The sequence below is a fragment of the Colias philodice genome, chromosome 24 (assembly GCF_061535455.1).
Source record: "Colias philodice isolate Cphi_HAF_F1 chromosome 24, ilColPhil1 Martin Lab GWU primary, whole genome shotgun sequence".
In the NCBI taxonomy this organism is placed as follows: Eukaryota; Metazoa; Arthropoda; class Insecta; order Lepidoptera; family Pieridae; genus Colias; species Colias philodice.
In genome coordinates, this window is record NC_143109.1 from 5789397 (window position 1) to 5802314 (window position 12918).

General features: G+C 35.6%; 1 protein-coding gene and 1 pseudogene across 4 annotated transcripts in view; one reads left to right on the forward strand and one right to left on the reverse strand.

The window, feature by feature from the left end:
• Positions 1-3908: 3908 nt before the first annotated feature.
• Positions 3909-4944, reverse strand: LOC149477742 (uncharacterized; annotated as a pseudogene).
• A 6364-nt stretch (positions 4945-11308) lies between these two features.
• Positions 11309-12918, forward strand: part of LOC149477743 (trehalase-like) — a 49387-nt gene continuing 47777 nt past the window's right edge. For all 4 annotated transcript variants that reach the window (XM_089710352.1, XM_089710353.1, XM_089710354.1 and 1 more), the window contains exon 1: positions 11309-11409. The gene's annotated coding sequence lies outside the window, so the exon portion shown is untranslated. The remainder of the gene's footprint in view (positions 11410-12918) is intronic.

Below are 12918 nucleotides of genomic sequence, written 5' to 3' on the forward strand. Positions count from 1 at the left end.
ACGGGTAGGTCAAATAACAAATTGATCTGTTCAAAATTAATAATAAAACTGCATAAAATTTGTTGCAAATGCTATCAAGTAATTGTACTTTAATATCATAATACAATAACGAAGGTCGAACCACTTTCACAATATTTGGTTCATGGCTGAAATTAGGAATTGTAATGTATTAAGATTATTTAAAAATTATATATGTACTTACTTATAGTGAAATGGCAGTTTGATACATCAATAAAAACTAATTAGAAATTAGATCAACTAAAATCGAAAAGAAATTAGCTACCTACTTTATCTCTATTACAAAAATTAAATGCAAGAATAATATCTATACCACCAGAATCGTATCGCGTCATTTATTTCATACAAAACATTCATATCTAACACAAAATACTATTAATTATATCTCCAAAAGAGGTAAATTATCAATTTGACAGCGTCGTGTGCGCATGCGATGACGTCACGGAGGCGCGCCGGCAGCCAATCAGCAGCCTGTATTTTAGAGGCTCGCCTATCGCTAGTGGTAACTGTCATGGCCGTGGCATTTCTGAGATTAAATGTCAAATCTCAAATTAAATGTTACTAAATTGTGATTATGCCGTTTTATTGGTTTCTTGAGATTTGACGATTTTGATACTGCCAACTTCAATCGTGTTTAAAATACAATTCCTACTAATATTAATGTTTTAAATACTTTTTTCTTTAGGATATTTGAATAAAGTTACGAGTTAGTTTTTTTTGTGCCTAATGTAGATAAAACAGAATCTTAGTAATTATAAGCGAAATAATTAACATGCGTCAGAACTCAGAAACTAGGCAAAGCATAACAGATGCATTAGGTAGGTAATTCACATAATATTTTAATCGAAGTAATCAAACGATGATTATATAGGTAACAATTCAGTTTCAGTAGAAAGTACAATTTTAACTAACCTCAATTTATTTATAAGTAGGGCATGCACCCGGGTTTACCCGGTTCCGAAAAACCCGGGTAAACCCGGGTTTTTTGAAGATTTTTAGAACCGGGTCTGAATAGTATGAAACCCGGTTCTCCCGGTTCCGACCAAAATATTTAAATATAAAGTATTATTTATATTTTGCTGCATTTTTTTTAACAAATTTATTGTATCTGGCAACGTCAGACTCACGTGCATCGCGAATTTTAGTGCCACGCCTCATGCGTGGCTCTGATTGGTTGTCTAACCTTAGATGCTATAAGTTTCCTACGGTTGTATGACCAAAAAAAAAATTAGGCTTCGAAAATGGCAAAAATTAGGCTACAGAAATATTTTTATTAGATTTGTCGTGAAATTGAGTACTTTTCATGAACACAGAGCCTTTAAATTTGGTAAAAGTAACGTCTTACTCTCAATACCATCTAAGATTCTGTGCAAGATAATATTGAATAGGCTATCAAAAGCAATCGAACCCCTGATTCGCAGAGAGCAAGCTGGATTCCAGCCCAATCGTTCATGCACTGACCAAATTAACACTCTGCGTATTATCTTGGAGCAGGCATCAGAATGGCAAAGGGAAATTTATCTAACCTTTCTAGATTTCGAAAAAGCCTTTGATACTCAGAGTTGGTCAAGTATTTGGTCACGTCTGCAGGATATTGGAGTACCTCAGAAATTAATTAATATCATAAGAGCCTATGTATGAAAAATACACCTGTACAGTTTCTCACAATGGCTTGTTATCGGATGACATACGCGTATATGCAGGAGTATATTTGGGGGAGGAGGAGGATGTTTGCTCTCACCTCTGCTCTTCCTTTATAGTCTTAGATGGCATTATGCTTGATACCACTGTCAACAACCGCCGCGGTATTGAATGGGGTTTGACTAACACTCTCGGGGACTTAGATTACGCAGACGACCTCTGTCTGTTCAGTCACACCCGTGAGGATATGCAAGCCAAGCTTAATGACCTACAGCGAGAAGCTACAAAGAGGGGCCTGAAAGTAAACACTCGCAAGACGCAAGAGATGAGGTATGGTGAAACGAGCTCGCAGCCGCTGCGTATTTATTCCGAGTGTGTAGAGCGCGTGAACCAATTCACCTACCTTGGAAGCGTTGTGACAGAGAACGGTGGTACGGAAGAAGACGTCGTTTTAAGGATAGCCAAAGCCAGGGCAACTTTGGCTCGGCTGCGACCCGTGTGGCAATCGAGTAAATTGATGCGGAGGCTTAAACTCAAAATTTTCCAGTCCAACGTAAAAACTGTATTGCTATACGGATGTGAAACATGGAAGGTCACAAAGGACATCACGCAGGTATTTGTTAACCACTGTCTCCGCCGAATCATCGGAATTTACTGGCCAGAAACTATCTCCAACCTTTGGAAATGCTGCGATGAGACACCGATCGCCCATCAGATTAAACCGCGTAAGTGGTGCTGGATTTTCCACACGCTACGTAGAGACCCGGAACACTCCAAAGCAAGCTTTGGATTAGAACCCCCAAGGAAAACGGAAACGTGGCCGTCCAAAGCTCACTTGGCGTCGTACTTTTATCGCAGAGGCCAAGTCGATTGGACTGGAAAGACTCGCACTTGGCCGGTTTTTTGCTTTACAGTTTGCAGTTAATGAATAAGGTTTAAGTTTATATGTGATGTTTTTATGATAACAAGGTACTTTTATAAGACTGATAAATAAAAAAAAGTATTGAAATTTTGTTTCTTTATTAATTTAATAAAATAAGACACAAGCCGCGTAAAATAAAAGGCCCATCAGGCCATACGAAATTAAACAAAAGTAACTGTAAAGGCCCTTTACAGTTACTTTTGTTTAATTTCGTATTTTTTCCGAAGTATTATAAAAGAACCGGGTAACCCGGTTCTACCCGGTTCTGAGCTCGATTTGGAACCGGGTTTCAGAAACTTGGAACCGGACTCGGTTCTGCATGCCCTATTTATAACCAAAACGAATTACCTACGATACAAAACCGTATAATTACATAAGCTATCTTTTATAGTTTACCTAGTAACATTGTAGTTGTGTTAAATTTTCTTGCTAATAGAAACAGGAATGTTTTGATAAGATTAAGTGATACAATTTACGTCAGCATTTAAGATTTATTCTTTAGTATAGTATCCTGTTTTTCTTTTCTTTTTGTTTTCCTTTAATTAAGCTATTGCATAGCTTCTATCGCGGGCCTTGAGCGCGGGGACCGAATCGAGAAATTCCGTAACGAAAAACCTCACGCTCCCCACTCCGACGGACAAGGAGGTGTGGCTTGAAGGCATGCTATGCAATAGCTTTACCGCGGCAGTCCCTGAGTGCCATTATTATTTAGGTCCTAATTATGGGAATCATCACTTTCTCACACTGGAATTAGTCCTGCTTTAAGACGTCTATATAACCTTTTGCAAGAACAACGTTCGCCGGGTCAGGTAGTAGCGATACAAAATGGAATTGGCACAATTTATGTATTTAGATTAGTTTCAATTTCGTTTGGTGTACGTGCATGCGTCACGTGCGCATACGCACGTTCGAACTTCGAACACCACGGTTTCTTCGATTCGAAGAATTTCAAATTAAACCAAATTAACTTTTAGTCACTGCTTATGTTTTTGACCTTCTTGTACTTTGTATAGGAGAGGCACTTCAATTTTCATTGGAATAATTAAAGTGATAAAGATCATCATTAAAATAAACATGGAACCATAATAATTAAGATGTTGATTGATATTAAGGAGTTTAAATTCTTTTTTATATCTTTGTATGACACCTTTAATTACAGGCAGTGAACAAAAATATATTTTTACGTGAATCTCTTTAAATTTGTTTCAAAATTATTTAAGACTTACATCATTACCTTTTTTTTTTTTTTTTTATTGCAACCCCGGCAATGGAGCAGGCGACCCACTTGATGGTAGGTGATAGTCGCCGCCCATGACATTTCACAGCATTAGGGAACGTATTGCCGGTTTTGGGGTGGAAGAAGGCTTTTAAGGTGGGTGTAGGCTTTTTTCTTGAAGGTTCCCATGTCATATTGGTTGGGGAACACGGAAGGTGGTAGTTTGTTCCACAAGAGTGTGGTTCTAGGCAGGAAATGCCGTGCAAAACGCACAGTTGTCGAACGCCATGCATCGAGATGGTGACGATGATATTTTTGTTTGTGCCGAGCAGTGCGGTGATGGAACTCTGCAGGTGGTATCAGTGCAAATAGTTCTTCAGAACACTCACCGTTGTAAATGCGGTAAAATACACATAGAGACGCAACATTACGCCTCAAAGCCAATGGATCGAGCCGATCGGTGAGCTCAGGAAGGTCGACAATGCGGCAGGCACGACGCTGAAGGCGGTCAAAAGGAAGTAATTGATACTCGGCCCGACTCCAGCCCACAAGTGAGAACAGTACTCCATGTGTGGCCGAACTTGTGCCTTGTAAAGTAGCAGGCGATGAGCAGGCGTGAAGTACTGTCTCGCTCTTGCGAGCACCCCGAGTTTCTTTGAGGCTAATTTAGCCTTGTCTTCCAAATGACCGCGAAATTGTACGTCGCTCGCAATGTCGACACCGAGAATTCCGATGCTAGGCGTGGCTTTGAGCGGAGTATTCTGGAACTTACGGAACACTGCAAAAGGCTTCTTCTTAGCTGAAAATGCGCAAACTTGTGTCTTTGAGGGGTTAAACTGTACAAGATTGTTTTGGCCCCATATTGAGACTTCTTCAAGGGATTTCTCAATTTTAGACTAATACTCAATTTAGGTAGACTCAATTTAGGTAGTAATGTGGAAATTATTATACAAAACTAGCAAACCCGGCGAACTCCGTTTTGCCACCAGAGACACCTTTTCTTTGCTATAAACCTCACGGAGCCTGAGACCTTTCCAACCACAGATCACAGAAACTATTCCAACGAATGCAAAATCGTGGAAATCGGTTCGTGCGTTCTGGAGTTATAGCGTCAGGAAGGAAAAGTAATTCTTTACTTAAGTGCCATTGTTTGTATTCAAATTTTTTTATAAAGAAGGAGACTTTAATACAAAAATCAGGTACAAATGTTTGGAGTAGTAGTTGTACAATTTTTCGGAAGTATCCATGATTCCAGATTGAGGAGGATCAGGATGATTAAGGAGATCATGTCTCAAAGCAGTATTCATGTCAGTAAAGAAAAATGACAGTGCTATATTGATCGTCTAGAGCTATCACTTTTCCGCACTGGAATTTAGAGGAGGCTCCCTAACATAATTTCTGGCACTGAGAGACCGGTTAGACCGCTACGGTGCTAGACGCTAACACAGCCGTAATAAAGTTGAATATCGCGGGCGCTCTTTGATCGCGTTCGAGCTCGAAACTAATCTCGTAAGTCTCAATTCTTATTTCGATTATAACTAAAGTAATAATTGATCTAGAGAAAAAATATCTTGGGATTGGATAGTAAACTATATTTTCTTACTGTTAACATTTATTTTAGACATAAAGTCCAAGTAAATCTAAAAAAATGTAATAATCCTTAAAAAAGGCATAATTTTTTAATAAAAAATGAATCGAGCGAAAATGTTACAATTACGTAACTGTCTTGTACATGGAAAGAAAAAGACCCAATAAATCATATACTAAAGTTCCATTTTGATTGTATGTGTGACTCTTTCAGAATAGTAATGCAAATTCACAATGATTGGTCCTTTTCAATCATTTAACATGTAACTATTGCGTCAGATTGTTTATCTAGGTATTACGTTACTTTTCTGGAAAAAATTATGGTACCCTTTTTTGGTTAAGAATAAAAATTTCCTGGCAGATTGTTGTTGTAGAGCATTTTCAAATTACGTATTTATATGTAACAAGCGGACCGCCCCGGCTTCGCCTGTGGTACATATTTACGTTTTCTCTACATAAGAACCATCCATGGACTTCCACAAACATAAAAAAAAAAGAATTATCGAAATCGGTTCAGCCGTCCACACGTGATGCCGTGACAACGCGAAACGGGTTTCATTTTTATATACTACTAGTGGTCCGCCCCGGCTTTGCCCGTGGTACATATTTCGCAATAAAAGGTAGCCTATGTCCTTTCTCGGGTATCAAAATATCTCCATACCAAATTTCATGCAAATTGGTTCAGTAGTTTAGGCGTGATTGAGTAACAGACAGACAGACAGACAGAGTTACTTTCGCATTTATAATATTAGTATGGAAGTATGGATATAGATTATGTACCTTCATTTCTTTCTTTAAAAATTTCGAAAGCATTCCCTTTCTTTGGTTTTACCAGATAGATCAATGATCCCTATTTACTATATACCTATGTGATTTTTCTTCCTTGGGAGATTTTTATTAACGAAAGAAAATTTGGCTACAATTTGACGTAGTTAACGTATTCTTGGCCTTCTTATTAAAACTGTTCAAATAAAATGATATAATACATATGATTCTTGGCTGGTTCACACTTTGATTAGTGTGAGTGCAGGTGATTAGTGCGAGTGCAGGTGTGTAGTGCGAGTAGTGTCCAATTCAACTGCGAGTGCAGGTGATTAGTGCGAGTGCAGGTCAATAGTGCAATTCGCGACGCTACACACTACGCTAAACACTAAACACTCCTGTCCAGACGTGTTTAGGCAGGCACACTGCGAGTGAGGGGGAAGGGAGGGCGCGCGGGACGTGGCTACTCGCAGTCCACTCGCAAAAAAATAGAACACGCCTCTATTCACTTTACTACACAGCCTACTAAACACTCGCACTAAACAGTCGCTGTCCACACGTAGTACTACTCATCACCTGCACTCGCACTAATCAAAGTGTGAACCAGCCATAAACAGTCGCTGTCCACACGTAGTTACTAAACACCTGCACTCATCACCTGCACTCGCACCAATCAAAGTGTGAACCAGCCATAATAATAACGTCATCAGTGTGCGTTTGCATTTGCCGTCTATTTGAGTAGGTACCTACTACTCGAACTATCATATTTAAAGGCCTGTCCCAACATAATATATAAACAGCTGCTTTGTAGACATTGACCTATTCTGACGTGGTAGATCTATGATAAAAATATGTACAGTGCATTTAGTTTCTAGACCTTGTTGTTGAATTTGAAATTATCCTGTCTTGATCCTTTCTAATTTCTTTCAGAGGATTATTGTTGAATTCAAGCTAGGTAAAAGTTAAAACAAATGCGTTTGAGAAAAAACTTCCTAGAATCCGTGACATTTTCTCCCCCAATATAAGTTTTTAAGATGACTTAAAAATACGATCCATCCTAAATATTGTGTTTGACATTTAAGTCTAAATTCAATTCTTACTTTTGCTTCTCTACTCCAGTAGAGATACACAAATAAACCTGAAGAACCAGACTTTTAAAAAGAGAGATATAACATTTTGGTTGTATACTAGAATTATTTAAATGTAATATATTATTACTCTTCCTCTTTAAAAAACAAATTAAAGCATCTGAGTTACAGTAAGAGTCTGAATTATTACATCCAGTAAAAAATTAAAATATAGACGAAGATAATAAAATAAATCTTATTTAAAATTCTTACGGTCACTGCACATTATTTTCCATTCCACTGTTTATTGCTTTCAATCCATTGTTGATCCAACGTCTTGCCAAATCTAATTCAGTCACATAAAATTTATATAATGTAGACGATTATCTAACATTCCTGGGTATATTTTTACAATAAGTATTTGTAATTTACGAATATTACGATATTATAAAAATCATGGAATATTGTAACTTGACTAGATGTCTAAAAATTTGACCCAAAACATCGTAGGCATGAGGCAGCAGATGCTTGGAAAATCGCTCTGTTTCGGAAATTGTACCTATTTGCTTTGGGCTTTGATAAAAACCTTCTGATAACTACAATAAAAGAAATAGTGTACTAACCACATGAGTAGAACTTTCTACTCATGTGGTACTAACATTTGCATAGCTATCGGTAGAAACAAGGAATATAGGCAACTACCTCAAATTGCTGCTGGATAAATTATAGTCGTTCAATAAATTTCATTGCTTCAGGTTGGTTAGGTAGACATTAATAAGAAATATCGATTTATTGTCTCACCCTATTGAGTTACTTATTGGCTTCCAGACCTATATATCCGTATCCGAAGCTAGACAATTCAATTCAATACCTTTTTAATATGTATTATTGAACAGTAAGCAACTATAAAGTCTCCATCGTCTATAAAGTCTGTTATGCCTATTTATACTGTTACTATACAGAGATTTTCTTCAAAGCTATGGAATTCTCACCGTAATAAGGTCTCTACCACATCGTACGAGGTAGAATCAGCCAATCAGAGCGCAGTGCGCAGACGCACCTACAGTTCGCTATCTTGAAGCAATTTAGCGCTAAAACTAAAGGATTGTTATAGAAGATAATGTTATTGTTTAGTGGAAATAAATGTTAACTAGCTTCCGCCCGCGGTTTCGCCCGCATGGTGTTTTGATAAAAGGTAGCTTATGTTCTTTCTCAGGTTCTAAAGATTGTCCGTGCCAAATTTCATCAAAATCGGTTGAGAGGTTTAAGCGGGAAAGCGTAACAGACAGACAGACAGAGTTACATTCGCATTTATAATATTAGTAGGGATTTAAAAATTATGATGCTCCATTGCAGAATGATTTGGATAGTAGACAGTAGTATAATCTTAATTACTTACTTATTTACATAGACTTTAGAACGTCAAACTCGTGTCGTTCTCCTCTGGAAGGTCACTACGTCATGAGGATTGAACATCAAACTTTTGGTTTGACAATTTTTTAGATATACTTACATGACTTCAATGTTAATTCAATTATTAACTTTCAATTAATTTTATGCTATTTCATCACATTATGACAGTCTTGCAGTTATTGTTATTTTACGTTCTGTTTTGTTTCCTCTTCTCACCCAGTCATCTGCCTTTTAATTATTAGATATTTCTAACTTTTTAACATTTTCTTGGTTTATAAGAATTGCATTAACTAAATTTGCTAATACAACTAATATTCAGCAATAAACAATTCTTACATAAGGATAATAAATAAACAATTTCTATAAATAGTGCTTCACAATCTGCATTTGTCAGCGCTTCATTGTCAGATACCAATCGAACATGTGATTATGCGAATCGTGTTTAATTATCAGATGGTTATCGTTATGCAAACAATTTTGTAGTCGTATCTAAAGTAAGCGTTGTTTCCCTTCCCGTAATGATAAAAATTGTAATTTACAATTGCACGCCTCATAAGCGAAGCGTTGAGGTGGGTACTACTCTCACTTCGCGCAAAACATCTGATTTTTCAAACTTAAAATGTCTTTATGTATCATACATTGCACTTGTAAGATAATACATACACACACATATTAAGAAAAAACACTATTTTTAACGTTCATGATATTTTTGATGTCATTTTTGTTATTTAAACTAGTTAAAAAACAGTTTAAAAAAGTTCTGTCTTGGACGTCCGTGTATCTGTATGTGCGGATCCTTTTTCTTGTTAACACGATAGCGACCGAAATACTTTACTAATCGTGTCTTTTTTTTTCTCTTACGCTTGAGTATGCTCAGGAATAGAACCCTTTCATTTTTCAGGGTCTGATTCGATGTGGTTTAATTGTTATTAAATAAACAAAAATAATAATTAATAAATATTTATTAAAAAAAATTATGAGGCGTGCACTTTTGGATTTTCCAAATTATTTTTTATATGTGACCTAATTCCAGTACTAAAATTGATTGCTAATTAATTTGTAGGTACCTTTTTTACTGTTAAAAGAGCAACTATGGAGTTTCTTGCCAGTTCTTCTCCGTAGATACTGCTATCCGAATCGGTGGTAAATGTTAAATGTTATGAATAGGGTGAATAGGTATACAAAAGTGCTTCTAGAAGAAGTCTAATTGAATAAATAAATGTTTGAGTTTTTTTTTTTTTTTAATGCCTGAAGAGATGACGTCAATATTTATAACAACTCGATAAGATTTTAAAGAATTCAAAGAGCTTTATTCGTCATATTAAATAATCAATTTATATTAATCTACGCTAAAATTACGCCTAAGATAATATTAAAAAGTAGTTATAATTATGCAGTATTAAGTATAAAGTTTATCTGAGATGAGCAAAAATACTCACACAGTTTTCGCAAAACGTGTCTCGCCAACTCACTCAGGTACGCACGTGACATCTCCGCGTATAAAATCGTTTCATAATTAACATATCGACTTGATAAAGTTTATAATCATAGATGAAGATTATCATCGTCTTTAGTTGTGTAATAAAACTTTCCTACATAGCCTTTTTTCTGTCTAGCTTACTGGATTACATAATATTTTAAGTTTCGGGTTGAAAATTGCGTGATTAATTATTTAGTAACTATAATATTGTACAACCAATCGTCTTTAAAACGTCCTTCCAATGTATTGACGATTAAAATATTTGTTAGGTTAAATCAGAGGATAACCGATCAACATTTGATGGTGTTAATGGTAAAGGAAATGTTGATGTATGTATTTGAGCTTTTAATTGGCAAATTGCTCCTTAAAAAGAATATTTTACTAATTCTTTACATGGACGTATAAAAAAAGACGGACGGTATATCGCCTAAACATTGAGTGAAGCCTAGTAATGGCGGCGAAACATCCATGTGTGTGTGCCATGTTGCCATGGCAACAGCTGTCCTGATGACAATGGCGGCTGTATTTTTTTCTATAATTTTTGCCGTAATAATTTTGTCATTAAAACATAAAAGAAATAAGTTGCTTCCCTGTGGAATGTAATCCCTTGTGTTTTGTTATTTAAAATTGTACTGTTGCGACACCATTTAACCACGCAAGACGGCATTTAAATATTTTTTGTGAAACAGTGACGCAGTTAATCAGTCGGTAGTTCACGACGTAATGGCGGCTGACTAGCTTACTATGGTGAGAGTGTGTGCGTGTTTATTGTCTTTACACGATCGCTAGCTTACTATGGTGGCTTCACGTTGTTTGTTCGTAATACGGCGTCCGTATTTTTTTATACGTCCATGATTCTTTATTTGTTTTTAAGTCGTTTGAATTAAATTGTGAAGTGAGAAACATAATATCTTCGTCTTAACTGATATTGAAAGTATAATTCTTATAATCAGTCTATCAAATTAATCAATACGTAGATACTCATGATAGTGACTTGTACAGTAAGATTTTTGCAAAGACGTCCTTGTCGTGTTTCAAAAGCCATTTAACTCAAGCGGACGCAATCGACAATGCGTCATTAACGTTGACGAGCACACATACAAAAACGTGTACGTACAGTACTTTCATCCAATGGACTGTCCATGTGTGCGCTCGCAATAACTACGCTACGCGATCCGAAACATTTTTCAGTCAGTTGTTATTGGAACGTCGAAGGCGGAAGACGCGTCCGTGATTCGGTATTGCGCTCGTAAATTAATTGTGCAGTGTCGTGTTCGGATTAACATAGAATTAGTTTTACTAGGTGAGTTCTATTGTGCAACATATTCACATTGATCTTGATTTGCTTCGGGCATTGAAAGTCCGAAAATAATTTTGGCACTACTTGCCGTACTCTACCTTGAACGGATTGACGTTTGTACACTCATTGAAAAGTATTATTTTTGCAAATATTTTCGTGATCTTGCTCCACTTGTTGCCGAACTTCTGTCACGTGAAACACAGTGCATCTTAATTTAATCTAAAAATAATTTACACCACTTTATTCAAGGAATTGAATTCATTATTTACAATGTCTTATTGCACTTATAAAAGGTCACTGAAACGCGTTGACTTATATAAATTGTACTCTATTCCTTTGTAAGTTGAAGACGAGGAATTAATTCATCAAATTAATTGCTGTGCGATTGCTCTAAATTCAATTGTATTTGGATTTCCTGTTTTGCTTTATCCCTACCTCTATATTAACAAATATAAGCAAATCGATACTCATATATCGTACCTATTTTAAATCATAAATCATCTACAGGTGTTAAATTAGCTGTTACTTGGTCATTACACATTGCATTGAAAATTTATGTTAAATATTTAAAATGGTAGTGATTTATCTCCGCACAGATTTGCTACTGACCTTTTGAATTTTTGAAAGTCATCTCTACAAGTCCAAAAAACGCTACCAAAATCGCGTTTGATTTCATTATTGATTCTAACTAACCTGTTCTTTTGTCCTATTCTACCTACAACATATTTATCAATTACAACATAGTTTCTTTATATTATATGTACATATTAATCCCTGAGTGATTTTCTTCTAATTTAGGCTTTATACCAACTAATCTTTATCATTGCATTTATTGATGAGTATTTATATTATTTTACTTAAGGAACTTCTAATTTTCTTCATAATAAAGTCAACATAAGAAAACCCACTATTGTGCAATACAAACATATTCTCATAAAACTCTCTATATCAATCCATCGAGTACATATAGTGTACAAGTCATTAAAACATCTATATGCGAATATGCAAATTGATTCGTTGTAGCTTCATTATTTTCCATTATTTTTTTTTTCAATACTGATAAGAGCATAGTAACAATTATTTTAATGTTTACCCCATTTTATTAATCATTCTACTATTTACAATCAAAAAGAAGCCTTAAAAAGGCAAATATAAACAATACAAGAATTAATCAAAATGATTGGAAGACGAGCAGTATTTATTGCAAGTTCAAGAGGTCATATCAATTACATTAATCAAATAAAAATTGTTTTTGAATGTTTAACGAGGCTTAAAATAAACAATGATCACGTGTCTAACCTATAAATTTCAATAGGAGTTCTAAATCTCAATATTTTTAAGATACTTAACAATTAAGTACCTCTATTAACAAAAGCATGGGATAATATGTGCGGTATGCCCCTTTCAATATTTACCTGAATCTCAGATATCATTAGTTCTCATTATTAACTTTAACCTTGTTTTTCTCTCTAGAAATGCCTTCACATATCGAAAAAAAAATTTAAAAGATAA